Source organism: Schistocerca serialis, chromosome 4 (genome assembly GCF_023864345.2).
Source record: "Schistocerca serialis cubense isolate TAMUIC-IGC-003099 chromosome 4, iqSchSeri2.2, whole genome shotgun sequence".
NCBI classification, from domain to species: Eukaryota; Metazoa; Arthropoda; class Insecta; order Orthoptera; family Acrididae; genus Schistocerca; species Schistocerca serialis.
The window spans coordinates 262,791,823-262,807,394 of record NC_064641.1 but is presented as its reverse complement, the minus strand read 5'-3'; positions in this window follow the sequence as shown (position 1 = coordinate 262,807,394).

The window sequence follows — 15,572 nt, the reverse complement described above, 5'->3', positions numbered from 1 at the left end:
AAGTTCTAGGGGACTGATGACCTTAGCAGGTAAGTCCCATAGTGCTCAGAGCCATTTGAACCATTTTGAACTAAATGCTTGATGACGAGGCGTCGGAGTATACGACGCACCTCAACGAATTTATTACGCCATAATGTTATTTGTACTAGAATGTAATATCCTAATGTAAGGAAAACGCGAGGGAATACTGACTCTACGACTTATCTTAGAGATATTAAAAGAACTAGAAACCCGCCTCGATTGCGAAAAAAGCACGTAGTGTTAAGTGTTAACCCAGGTTTCAGCGTAGATAACTACACCTTCTTTAGGACAACAATAAAACCCACAAGTGTCAAAGAAGACCTTTGTCAATGATTAAAAGAACACCACGGCTATACATTTATAAACGAAAAAGAACAGGAAAACACAAACAGTACGTATGTACAAAGTCAAAACCACTACTTAACTTAATAGTGTACGCTCCACCTCACACCGGCCTATGTTCGATGGGCCATGACCCGCCATAAACTGCAGCTTCATATATAAGTTTCTTTACTAGCATAAGCAAACGTGTGCGGTTATTTTTAGGTTTCATCTCCTATTTAGCTCGTCTCTTGTTCTATCCATTCCATTTTTTTGTATACGTTGATCCACAGTTGGCAATACATGGGCTATTTAGCCCCGACCCATGTATAAAATTTCTCGTATTCGTACGCGCATTCAAGTAACTTCCCTTGTCTTGCGCATGTGCGTAGATAGCGAGCGGGTCAGGCTTGTAAGTGAGCGACCGTTTGTAGCTGCAGTTTATGGCGGGTCATGGCCCATCGAACATAGGCCGGTGTGAGGTGGAGCGTACACTATTAAGTTAAGTAGTGGTTTTGACTTTGTACATACGTACTGTTTGTGTTTTCCTGTTCTTTTTCGTTTATAAATGTATAGCCATGGTGTTCTTTTAATCACTGACAAAGGTCTTCTTAGGCACTTGTGGGTTTTATTGTTGTCCTGAAGAAGGTGTAGTTATCTACGCCGAAACCTGGGTTAACACCCAACACTAGGTGCTTTTTTCGCAATCGAGGCGGATGTCTAGTTTTTTAATGTATTAACCAACGATTGCTGACACGCTGCGATGTTGAAGGTTCTTATCTTAGATGACCTCAGCAGTCAAGTCCCATAGTGCTCAGAGCCATTTGAACTTACCTTAGAAGATAGGTTAAGGAAAAGTCAGTCTATGTTTACAGCATTTGTAGGCTCAGAGAAAGACTTCGATAATGTCAACCGGAATATTTTCATTGAAATTCTGAAGGTAACAGGGGTAAAATATAGGAAGCGGAAGGCTATTTACAACTTTTATAGAAACCAGACGGTAGTTATGAAAGTTGAGGGCAGGGTTGTAGCCTATCACCAATGGAGCAAGCATCAAAGGAAACAAAAGAAAAATTTGGAGCAGGAATTAAAGTTCAGGAAAGAGAAACAAAAATAATTGAGGTTTGCCGATGACATTGTAATTCTGTCAGAGACACCTAAGGATATGGACGAATAGTTGAACGGAATAGACAGTGTCTTGAAAGGAGGATATAAGATGAACATCAACGAAAGCAAAACAAATTATGGAATGTAGTCGAAATAAATCAGGAGATACTGAGGGAAGTAGATTAGGAAACGAGGCCCTTAAAATAGTAGATGAGTTTTGCTATTTTGGCAACAAAATAACTGATAAATGGCAAGAAAAGCACTTCTGAAGAAGAAAAATTTGTTAACGTCGAATATATATTTAGTTTTTAGGAAGTCTTTACTGAAGGTATTTGTATGGAATGTAGCCGTGTATGGAAGTGGAAATGGACGGTAAACAGTTTCGACTAAAAGAGAATAGAAGCTTTCGAAATGTGGTGCTGCAGAAGAATGTTGAAGATGAGTAGATGACATAGCTAATAAGGAGGTACTGAGTAGCATTGGGGAGACAAGAAATTTGTGACACAACTTGACCAAAAGAGGGGATCGGTTGATAGAAAGCATTCCGACACATCAAGGAATCGCCAGTTTAGTACAGAAGGAAAGTGTGGGGGAAAAATCATAGAGGCAGACCAAGAGATAAATGCTGAAAGCAGATTCAGAAGGATGTAGCCTGCAGTAGTTATTCCTAGACGAAGACGCTTGCTCAAAATAGAGTAGCATGGGGAGCAGCATCAAACCAATCTTCGGACTGAAGACCATGACCACAAGAACAACAACTTTATTAAAAGTAAAACTAAATCAGAGTCCGAAACTGAGCAGTCTTGTGCGGAGCATGTTTGTTTTGCCCTACTTAGGAAATTAAGAATCTTTCCAAGATGCCGAAATCCTACCGGATGGACAGCGGTGTCTTCTACGGGGACGTTTCTTTACTTAATTAAGCTTGCTCTGCGATAATGCGCCTACGGCGCCCGCTTCGGGCATTAATGCGACCCTTTGCCTCTGGACGCGGAATTTAGGAAATGCCACGCGCAAGGCGCCGCGTTGTAGCTCCTGCAAAGGTCGGCGGGCAAATTAACTTTTCGCTGTTGGCACCCCATTCCAGGGACAGGCTGTCCTCATTAGCGTTACCTTTAGCCGAAACCGGGCCTGCCGATGACCCCCTTCTCACGGTTTAAAGGCGACACTCCACGCGAAATTTGTGCCAGCCTCCTCGCAAATGACGAGATTTACCCAGGAAAGGTGGCTTAATGAGGCCTACCAACGGCCGTAGTCGCTACCCTTTCAGCGGGACGCTGGGTACTCGTTCGGTAAATAACAGATCGCGTCTTACTGCTTACTCTCCAGGAGTCTCAAGTTCTTCATTCCTTTCCTTGTTTTGCTTTTTTTCGAGCATTTTTGATGAAAATTACTAAGGTACAAGAGTTCAGGGTAAAACTTTAGGAGACGTCCGAAACGTTACGACGTGGACATGTATCACCTATACACCGCTCAAATCAGTTACAGGGACAAGAATTTGATCGAGTGTGCCGTATACGTAGTCCGTGATTAAGATATACGAGTATATCGTTGCTTTTAGTCATCCGTAATACGTTTCAAGGCCGAGGCTTAGAGGCAGTATTCAAATGTATAATACTATGCCTAAGAGTGAAATGGACGAGCTATGTCTCACTCTGCCTTCTAGTGAGTGTAAGTAATGAGTGCGTCTCTATACTCTCAGTACGTTTCATCAGCTAGTATGAGACCTCTGACTGAGGCAGAAGTGATCGGGCAGTGACATTACTGCAGGAAGTTTGGAATATTCGTGTAGTGTCTACAGAGCTTAATCTGGCACGTCTGTTGTTGCGAAGGTGTGGAAACTATTTCCTGGAACTGGTACACACCCAAAAAAGCCAGGGCAAGAGATAAAACGGAAAACATCTGCCAGAGACGACCATGTATGGTTAATTGTTCTCTACACCGGCGCACCGCGACTGCCAAGGACCTACAAAATGACCTAAGAGCTGGAGTTCGTTGCTGTGACTGTGATCAAACAAAACGCAAGACTCCGAGAGGCCGGTCAAAGACCACGGAGACCTCACCACGTCCCTCGATTAACAGGTCGGCACATGAGAGATCGTGATTTGCTGAGGAACATAGGCACGGGATGCGCGTCACTGGCGCAGTGTGTATTGTTCACAGACTTGTCCCGCTTTCGTCTAGCACGGCGCGACTAACGAATAAGTGCATGTTGTCATAATGGTGAACGTTATAATGAAGCAGCCGTCCAGGAAATGGACAGATTTGGCTGCAGCTCAGTCATCGTATGGGGTGTCATCACAGTTGATGGCCGATCGGACCTTTAGATACTCAGAGACCGACTTAATGCTTAGAGGTACATCGATGAGATTTTATGCTCATTGCAGTTGTAATTGGTCTCCAGTTTTTCCTGCAAGGCAATGCGAGACAGCATTCGGCAGCAGTCATCATGGAAATGTTACGGGACTTCGCGATTCAAAAATTAGACTGTCCTGCTCTCAGTTCTGATCTCACTCCTATTGAGCATTTATGGGATATGCTGAGCAAAGAACATCTGGCCGTCCTGTAGCACCTCAGACTCTTGACCATCTTGCAGAGGTCTTTATTGAGGAGTGGAAAAAAATTCCACAAGAAAATGTTCGCAGATTTGTCAGGAGTATGTCTCAATAATACGGGCACTTGGGGGCCCTAACAGATATTATAATGTTCCTTTTTTTCTTTATGTGGCTTAAGTGAAGGAATTTCCACTTTGGTGTGCGGCGTTGTGCTCAATTTCGGGTCACAGCACCAGCATGTGTGACACGAAGAGAGCAGAATACGTACATTATTGTTAAATAAAGTTTCACTCGAAAAATTCCGGAAAAAATAATTGGGGTATTTAATATTTTGTCCCTCTAATTTCTTTGAGCAGAGTATATCTACAACTACATATGCTGTCTGGTCCCTTAAAACCCAATAATCCAACCACCGTGCAGCACTGTGGGGAACAAACTGCAGCTTTGGCATAAGAAAACCAAAATCATATTCTGTTCTTCCAAGTCTCTGCTGACGAATTAAACGACTTTTTCTTAAATGTGGTAAGTTTTCAAGATGCTGATAAGTTTTCAGTCACAAGATAGCACCTTTATGATGGATGGGTTCTTCTTAAAACATAAGTACACGTACAATACGGAAAGAAACGATAACACTCTGCCGGCTGTTGTGGCCGAGCGGTTCTAGGCGCTTCAGTCTGGAACTGCGCGACCGCTACGGTCGCAGGTTCGAATCCTGCCTTGGGCATGGATGTGTGTGATGTCCTTAGGTTAGTTAGGTTTAATTAGTTCTAAGTTCTAGGGGACTGATGACCTCAGCAGTTAATTCCCATAGTGCTCAGAGCCATTTTGATAACATTCTCTTCTGAGGCATTAGGTAATGATACATCACTGAGTCAAAAGAAAGTTTCAGTCCACTAATAACTAAAAATGATAACCTAGACGCCTCAAGTGACATAGCCAACCAGCTTATTACCCGTAGAATGTAAAGCAGTAGAGTACATTGTTGATCAACAGTTGACGGACTGCCTTAGAAATTTCAGTCAGTCTTCTGGAAATACCAGAGCACAGCAGCTATACTAATCGAAAAGACTGTTGGCATCAAACATTCCATGGTCAGGCATGAAGTGAACATTATAACACCGTTAGATTTCGGCAAGACTTTTACTACTGTTGATTTCGATTTGTTACTTATGAAAACGAAACAGCTGAAACTGAAAACAATACAGTACCGCGATTTACATCGACCTCAAATACAGATATGAAAGAAGTTATATTGGGAACGTGCTATCACTACTCCTTCACATATGAGATCTTGGTTCATTGCTTTTCTCGCTGTATATCAATGATATTTCAAGTGATAACCGCCAGCGCTTAATTTCTAAACTGTTAGGTGCCGGAACTCTCCTCTTCAACCGCACAACCCCCCTCCTCCTCCCCCGCCCCCAGCCATAAAAATCACAAGTTTCGACGTTCAACTTATCTCGGGTATAACGCAAGCATGCGCGTGCACGCACGCAGTACCTTGCCCCCGCCCCTGCCCATCGCATCACGTTGGTCACTCATTGTTAAGTCGATTTAATACACGTGTACAATTTTAAATCTACGTGGTCACTTGTTAAGTTCAAAAAGTTCCCTGGAAGGTAGCGGTACGCCAAAGTTAAGCTCTGACTGCCATTTATATGCCGTGACAACATTAAGTTGCATCTAAGCGTCAGTCCTAAAAATATCGCTGTTGCTTTAGGTATGAATGAAGGCCTTTGCTCGTTATCATGATGGACACAAATAATGAATCCTGAACTAAACTCTAAGATAGAAGTTTTAAATAAAAAGACTAGTGCCACAATAAGTTGTTAAAACTTAAAATTTATGAATTAGCACCCGGTTTCGATCGAGGTGCGTTACAAGTTGTGAATAGAGTTAGTAGTAAAGAGGTAATAATCGAAACGTCGTGCATGAAGCCCCCACCGTATGCTCACCACTTACGTGAATGCGGATCCATGAGTCCCTCGATCTTAATCCAAAACACCGTAGTCTTCAGCCCGTTTATTTTTTCAGAATTTTTATGATCATCGTCTCTGGAAGGCATTCACTGACTTTCTGCAGTAAATCGTGAAGTGAAAATTGACTTCTTCTGATCAATCTGGAAAACTTCATAGTTCTTGGAAAGCAGCATCAAAACTAGTGTCATATGGGCGATCTCTTTTCGAATAGAGGAGGGTATCGATGCTAGTTTAATGTAGCAATCTCGATGATAATGGGCGTCTGCAGCTGCTAAACACAAAATATTATTGTTGCGTACCGACATCGGCATCGCGTATCTCTGCTTTCTCAAATAGTACATGTTTCAGAGTTAAAGAACGAACTTCAAATATTTCACGGCGTTTTTGGAGCTTTATTTTTTCTTTCAGCCTATAAGGCACATTTTCAGCGCATAAGAAACGTTCTTCAAACTGAAAATGGAAGAGGAAGACGATCTTAAACTTCTGTTATCTGTAAAAATTTCTGATTAATCGGTTTCCTTACATTGCGTTGTTTAATATATTCACGACGACGTACATTACTCGTATACACGTGAATCATTTCAACGTTTTGTTGAAGAGTGTGAGTGTCATCCTAAAGTTCGTTGTTGACACGCAGAGTCTGTCCGACAACATTTTTCCACACAAGCAACCTATCATTTGGCGCCCCGCCCTCCCCGCTTTTTCCCTCGTACGCTTTTATCCGTGTTAGTTTTTGCTATTAACTGTGATACGCACTATACACAAAACTTCCTCTTGGACGCCCCCCCCCCCAGGCCCCCCCCCCAATACATAACAGATTTGAGCTGTCACACACAGCTTTAATAATTTAATAAGTTCACGACATAAATTCATCTAAACTGGACACATGCGGGGAAAATCGGCAGTGACAGTGGAGGGGAAACCATGAGTGAATGGGAAGGGGAAATTGGCGTTCTCATTGTTGGGTACCTAATCCTGATTTCAACATTACCGAGAATACAAGAAATTTCATCAAGTTCAAAATATACGAAATGTTTCCTAACACTTACTCTTTACATTTACATAATTGACTAAGCAACAAAAGTTGCAAAAATTATGCACCAAGAGAATGCCATTCCAACTCTTATACCTCTAAAACTAATTTTCTGACTTAAAACATGTATAAGACATTTTTTGTGTAGAATTTACGAGGGACATTATTTTTTTTTTTGTAAGTAAAGTTCTCTTCTGAAAACGAACCTTTTTGTGCCAGAATTAAAAACAATGGAAGAAACTCACTTTTCGTGGGAGGAAAAGGGGTCATGCATCCTCCGTTCGGATGGGAAGTTTACTGTTTCTTGGTACTAACCCCATATGAATATTTTTCCAACGTCTCGAAACTTCATAAATAATTTTCCCCATTGGCTGCTTTTTTTGCCTGCGGCAGGAGCAAAAGGATCCCAATGGGAGCAAACGCAAGAGGAGCCAGTAAGAAGTTTCTGGACAGTTGCAGAACTGTTAGCAGCTTTCCTGTGTAGCACTAACGGCTCCAGGCGAAAACAGTAGTCGCCTACGTAGATGCGAAAACACTGGCGTTGCCGTAGAGATATTAGAAAACTGCGCTCCAGGTTTGGCTGAGGCAGGCACATCACGTTGCTGCGCTCAGGTCACTCCCAATTGTCGGTGATCTTCGTATGCCGACTCTACTATAGTGCCTTCCCTCCGCTTATCTACAGTGCTATCATAGGAAGCAACGAGGAATAATGAGTGTCTTCATAAATAAAGTCGTTTTGGCTACTATCATCATCAGATCAAAACAAGATTCAGTATATCAGTATCAATAAAACCTGTGCCTAATCAGCTGTCAGCTGTCTGAAAACGGACGGTGGATGCTCCGACTAGGCATATGTTTTACTGATACTGACACTGGATCTTCTCTTTATCTAATGATGGTAGTAACCGAAACGACTTTATTTATGAAGACATATATTAAATGATCTAGGCGGTTTTATTCACAGTGACGTTGGCCACATAAAGGAAATTTATTTCTTTTATTACGAAGTGTATGTGGATTCACGAATTATTCTTGCAAATCAGTATCATCTGAGTTTATTATTACACTTTCAATCAGAAGGCACACACACACACACACACACACACACACACACACGAGAGAGAGAGAGAGAGAGAGAAACTAGGGCGAGACTTCGTCACCAGACTGCGTCCTTCCCATTATGGCGTCACGACCTTGCTCTAATGGGGGGACCCATAACGGCCAGCCATTTCACGCCACGCTCGTAATACTTACAGAGCGTACCTCACTACCGCTATGCTAAGTAATTGCCAGCGGATGGGAGCCTAGCAGTTAAGCCTTTCCTGATAAAATACGAGTGCAAAACAGTTCCCAAATCTTTCGAAAGAATATCTCCAATTATCACGATACATGAACATCACGGTTTTCAGCAGAATACGTTTTGCAGGGACATGGTTAATGCTACGCCTTATACACTGCAGAGTCACATTTTTATGGCTACCCTCTAGTATACAGCATCACCGCCATTTTTAGCACACATAGATCTTAAATTGTAACTCCGCTTGGAGTTGGTACGCCACTTCGTGTATCTGGAACCGCAGCATCTGCAGCAATTCCATCGTATGTGTAATGTCTTGGAGGCGGATTAACACAGCAAGCACAATCGTCTCATAGGTATTCAATTGGCTTAAATTAGAAGGTATTTGCCGGCTATATAAGTGTTTTGACGGTGCTATTGTTTCCTTTAAGACATTTGTGAACGGGCCTGGCTGCAGGTAAAACTACAATACGCTGCTAAAAGATTCCAGCCTTCTTAGTTTAGATAAGCATCGTGAACAGGTGAATGTGATGTTCAATGATAGCTTAGTAGCCAATAACATAAATAGTTATTTCCACTGTGTTCTGGAGCATGTCACTAAAGTTCCTTGGATCACAACGCTGCCCCAATTGCCTTTTGTCTTTCCAGTAATAATAGCAGGGTGTTTGTTGCTCAGCTTTTCTTACTGGGCACACTGACACCTATCTTCCTTATGAAACAGAAAACACGATTACTATGGAAAGGCTACTAACTATCCATCAGCATCTTTTTTTACTGTCATGCACATTCAAGTCTCTTCTGTTGGTAAGTTGGGTGTTAAAGGGCTAAGCAGTTAGGTCATCAGCCCCCTGGTCAAGAGATGGGTCATCTGGAGTTATTGACACCAACCAGAAACTTGAGCGATTTGTAGAAGTTTGTACCAGTGGTAAAATCAAGCCCTTGAAAGCAATATAATGCCAGAGCTGAGAAATAGTTAAAACGAAGTAAAAATATATATTGATCATGCCAGTACGTAGGTCAGGGCAGACGTGGGGTTTCTCAGGGCTCATCTGCAGTGAGACAAGCCCCACCCACATATGACCGCCGCCAACCTGATTAAGGGTGAAGACAGTTACAGAGAAAACAATGTCGTCTAGCTAAAAGATTCTTAATAGCAAAAGTGTGAACGTCATGGCTCTACATCCGATTGGTGCGTCCCTTCCACAGTTGCCTCATCGCTGATGCATTACAAAGTGTGAAAGAGCAGAACAGTGCCCACTATTCAGCAGAGAGCTACTACTAAAACGAGAAACAGGGTTGGGTGTTGTAGAAGAAAGGAGCTAACTACATCCAAAATCAATGAAGCAGAACTGAGGGAGGTATGACCTAGACAGTTGGCAAAGGAGATAAGGTCGATGGTCTCCAGACCCAGGAGACGCCTCAACCTCAACTACCCCCCCCCCCCTCCTCATCTGCAGACAGAGTAGTTTAAAATGTTATATCTGTAGAGGATGGAGAATCACTTCAACTGTCCTTGAGTCACCCATTGATATTAGAAGCAAAACACGCGGAGGGCAATGCTTAGCATGGAGAGTCATAAGGTGGGGGCATTCCAGCAGGATGTGAGCTACTGCCTGTAAGACTCCACAACGACAACTTCGTGTTGGCTCGCTACATGAAGTATGGGCTAATCTGGTATGGTCGATGTGGAGAGGACATAGGTGGATTCCTTCTGGGAGGAATGTAGAAGCGCCATGCAGCAGTAGTCTCCATGATGGTACAGAGTTTATGAGAGGGGCAGAGGCCTACCAGCTGATGTTCCATCTCTGAGTGAGGAGAGATCTTATTTGCACCCAAAAATCTGCACTTTGAAGTAAATGTTGAATGGGCAAATAAGCGCTTCTCTAACTAATGGTTGGCGAGTTCATTCTGCAGGATACCCACATAATTTAGGACCCAGAGAAAGACAACTGAGCAGGTTGCATAACTTAGATCAGAGATAAGGTCAAGAACAATAGATATCACAGGTTGACAAGGGTAATATCAATCAATAGCCTGTAGACTGCTCCGAGTCACTAAAAACAAAAGCACAGGCGAGGGAAATCTGTTTGATAAAACATAGGACTCTGTTAATGGCTATCAGCTCCACTTAAAAATAGTACACCTTCTCAGCACCAAACGATGTTTCTCACTTGAGGGAGATGTAAAAGCACATCCTGTCTTGTACATGGTTTCAGAACAATCATTGCATATGATGATAGTATCATTGTACTCCTGGAGAATGCCAGTAACAGATGCCAAAAGGTCATAGGGGCATATGAAACATTAGGTCGTTGAATAGATTGGATGGCGGGAGGTGGGAAAACATGGGGAGTACATTCTAAGGAGAACAGCCAGAGGTCAAGGCAGAGGGCTTTGAGGAACATTCCAACTCCACAAATAGGTGTCTGGCGGCCGATGCACCTCATATGCAAAAAGAATTTGGTAAATTGAATGACTAGAAAACTGTTAGCTGGTGATTACATAAGTGAGCTAGAGTTGGTACTGCTGGAACTCTAGCGAGGAGATCGCAACTTCTGGAAGGAGACTATCCATAAGGCTAGTCCTTAAGGTGCCAGTACCAGTCTTACTCCACAATCAAGTACTGACTGAAGGTGCCGCTGAGAAATAAACCTGACAACAATAGTTCAGTTGTGGTGAGACCGGGCCCAAGAAATATGGAAGAGAGTAGAGCAATTTGCACTCCAAGAGGTATGGGCAAGGAAGCAGACAGCGTTAAGCTTTCTCATTCAGCTACTCTTTATTTTACCAACATGGGGGAGACACATCAGCATTTTAATAAAAAGCAGTCCCAAACAAAATCGTTCAAGCACTGGTAGCCCAAGCAGACTTTTTGGTCTGCGTGCACCATGGTATGACGATAAAAACGTATGAGTCAAGTTTCTGCAGAAGATAATGTACCATATGGGAAAAGGTGTAATTGGAGGCCCTTTGGATGGTGCCTTGGAGCTGGCTTTCTGCCAAGGCTACAGGCTGGGAGCTATAACAAATGCAAAAGTGTCGACATACAGTGTGGGGGCGACTTGTGGTCGAACAGAGGTCACTAGCCTTTTGATGATAATGAGGAACATAACAATCAGCATGGAGCCCTACTTTACGCTGTTCTCTTGGACCATTGGGGAGCTGAGTGATGTAAAAACTCTAATCCGAACAATTAGTGATATAAAAATTGATGAATGAAAATTGGTAGGGAGCCTTGAAAGTCCAAGTCATCTAGGGTCGGTGAGGCACCAAGCGGTGTTGTATACCTTGTTGTTGTTGTTGTGATCTTTAGTCCGAAGACTGGTTTGACGCAGCTCTCCATGCTACTCTATTCTGTCCGAGCCTTTTCATCTCCAAATAACTGCTGCAACCTACATCATCCTGAATCAGCTTACTGTATTCATTTCTTGGTCTCCCTCTCTGATTTTTACCCCGCACATTTCCTTCCAATACTAAATTGGTGATCCCTTGAAGCCTCAGAATGTGACCTATCAACCGATCCCTTCTTTTAGCCACGTTGTGCCATAAATTTCTTGACTCCCCAAATCTCTTCAGTCCCTCCTCATTAGTTATGTGATCTATCTGTGTAATCTTCAGCATTTTTCTCTAGCACTACATTTCAAAACCTTCTATTCTCTTCTTGTTCAAATTGTTTATCGTCCATGTTTCGCTTGCATACAAGGCGACACTCCAGACAAATACGTTCAGAAAAGACTTCTTAACATTTAAATCTATATTCGATGTTAACAAATTTCTCTTCTTCAGAAGTGCCATTGCCATTGCCAGTCTACATTTTATATCCTCTCTACTTCAGTCATCATCAGTTATTTTGCTACCTGAATAACAAAACTCATGTACTACTTTAAGTGTTTCGTTTCCTAATCTAATTCCCTCAGCGTCACCTGATTTAATTCGACTATATTCCATTATCCTCGTTTTGCTTTTGTTGATGTTCGTCTTATATCCCCCTTTCAAGAAACTGTCCATTTCGTTTAATTACTCTTCCAAGTCCTTTGAGGTTTGCCAATGACATTTTAATTCTGTCGGGGACAGCAAAGTTTTTAATTCTTCTCCCTGAACTTTAATTCCTACTCCAATGTTTCTCTGGTTTCCTTTACTGTTTGCTCAATGTACAGATTGAAATACATCGGTGACAGATTAAAACCCTGTCTGAGTAAGACTCGGACTCTTGCAACAGTCGTTTGGTTTCTATACAAGTTGTAAATAGAGTAAATAGAGAGTATTCCATTCAACGTTGTCAAACGATTTCTACAAATGCTATAAACATAATTTGCCTTTCCTTAACCTATCTTCCAAGAGAAGTTCTAGGGTTTGTATGCCTCGAGTGTTCCCACATTTCTCCGGAATCCATATTGATCTTACCAGAGGTCGATTTCTACCAGTTTTTCCACTCTTCTGTAAAGAATTCGTGTTAGCATTTTCCAACCATGACTTATTAAACTGATAGTTCGGTAATTTTCACACCTGTCAGCAACTGCTTTCTTTAGAATTTGGAATTATTACATTATTTTTGAAGCGTGCGGCTATTCCGCCTGTTTCATACATCTTGCGCGCCAGATAGAAGAATTTTGTTGTGGCTGGCTCTCCTAAGATTATAAGGCTATCAGTAGTTCTGACAGAATGTTGTCTACTCCGGGGACCTCGTTTCTCCTTAGGCATTTCAATGCACTGCCAAATTCTTGTGGTAGTACTACAACTCCCATCTCATCTTCCATTCTTATAATAATGCCCTTGGATAGACCCTCTATATACTCCTTCCAGCTTTCTCTTCCTTGCTTAGTTTTTCATCTGAGATCATGATATTCATACAGGTGCTTCTCTTTTCTCCAAAAGCCTCTTTATTTTTCGTGTAGGCGGTGTCTATCTTTCCCCTAGTAAAAATATGTTGTGTCTAGACAAGACAGCCTAGACACAATGGGAGGAAGCCGAAAGGCACGCGCTTAAACTCACGCAGGCTGGCGTGAGGTCTGAAACAGGATACGTAATGAATGCTATAAAGAAAAGTACGTAGCTTCTGGAATACTTAACTTTAATCCATAATTGTAGAACATCGCTCTTGATGATACATGCTTCATATAATAAATATCAATTGAATACGGCGCCTTGCTAGGTCGTAGCGCATGTAGCTGAAGGCTATGCTAACTATCGTCTCGGCAAATGAGAGCGTATCGGTCAGTGAACCATTGCTATGAACGTCGGCTGTACAACTGGGCGAGTGCTCGTACGTCTCTCTAGACCTGCCGTGTGGTGGCGCTCGGTCTGCTATCACTGACAGTGGCGACACGCGGGTCCGACGTATACTACCGGACCGCGGCCGATTTAAAAGGCTACCACCTAGCAAGTGTGGTGTCTGGCGGTGACACCACATTCCTCCCTCGCAAATCGGCGTACGGTTGTGTTATAAGGCTTCCGTCCGCCGTGGGGAGGACCCCACGTTGACGTATGCGACGAGGTGGGGAGCCTAACAACAGGCGAGGCTGTGCCACCCGCACCCTGCCATTCGGTCCGAGGGGAGCTAGGAAACGCCTGAAAACCTAGTCCAGGGTGCACGCCAACATGCGGTGTATGCGCCCGTAAAGAGACAGGAGGGGCCGAAGGGTCGACCTCCATCGTGTCGGGGTACCCAACGTGCGAAGACGCCATGTGGTCCGGAGCGGGCAAGAGTACCACGTCGGAGGACAGCTGGTCACGGGAAGCGATCGGCGGCGCGTGACCCATGGAGGCGCTTGGCGGCTGCAGCGAAGCGTCCACTGCGGGCGACGGCGGCGGGAGGACCGGCGGCGGCGGCGGCGGCGGCGGCGGCGGCGGCGGCGGCGCGTCGCCATGGGGCAAAATGGAAGGCATCGTCGGTAACACCTGGGGATGAGGCGAGCCAGTAGATGGGTCCCCAGGGCGCTGACCGGACGGCACCGTCGCTGAAAGCAGACGGGGAGCGGCAGAACCCGTGCGACGACAGAGGCGCAGCTGATTGAGATGCCGACGCACCTCACCAGAGGCCCCCAAAACCAGGCCGAGGCAGCGAAGAATGCGCCCTGCGAGCCAACGCTGTGAACCTCGATAGTTGCGATAATATACAACGTCGCCTGGAGCAAAAGCAGGTGGCTGCCGCTGCACAGGAACCTGATGCGGCGGATGCAGCAAAGACATCAAGGTTCGATGAGGATGACCGTGGAGCAACTCAGCCGGCGAGCGACCATCTCGGGGCTGGGAGCGATACGAAGACAATAAGAGCAATAACGCGTCCTCCCGAGAATACAACTCGTTCATCTTCAACATCTGTGACTTGAAAGTCCGGACCAAACGTTCAGCGGCACCGTTTGACTGAGGCGAAAACGGCGCGGATGTCAGATGTTGAATACCATTGGCCTTGCAGAAGGACTGAAAATCTGCGGACATGAATTGTGGACCATTGTCGGAAACAATAGTCTGTGGAAGACCTTCAATACAAAAGATAGCAGATAACACTTGGATGGTGGCAGATGACGTCGTGGAAGACATCCGGACAACAAAAGGAAAATTACTGGATGAATCTACCACAACCAACCATCGAGCATTCCAGAATGGACCAGCAAAATCGGTGTGTAAGCGTTGCCAAGGGGAAGTGGCTTTCGGCCATGCAAAGAATTTCCGCGGTGGTGCGGATTGTTGTTCGGCACACGCCATGCAAGAAGAGCACATATTCGTAATCGCAGCATCGATTCCGAACCAAGTACAGTTCTGACGAGCAAGTTGTTTCGTTCGCACTATACCCCAATGTCCTTGGTGGAGAAGGCTTAAGACAGAGGACTGTAACGAACGTGGGACCACGACCCTGGACTGATCATTATCAGAACGCAACAGCAAAACACCACGTCGAACAAAAAGTCTCTCCTTGTGAGCAAAAAATCGGCGAACCAACGGATCCTCGATCCGTGACTTTGACAAGGGCCATTGCGTAGCAACAAAACGCAAAACGGTAGCAAGGACAGGGTCAGCAGCTGTGGCTGTAGCTACACGACGAAAATCAGTCGGAAACGAGTCGACCACGTCATCGGTTTCCGCATCAATGAACGTGCAAGCAAGTTCGGAGGAATCGAATGCTCTATCCTCAGCAACAGGCAAACGGGACAACGCATCGGCGTTTCCGTGCTTAGCAGTGGACCGATACAAGATATCGTAGCGGTACTGCGAGAGGAAAATAGACCAGCGAATGAATTTCTGCGCTGTACGTGGAGGTACAG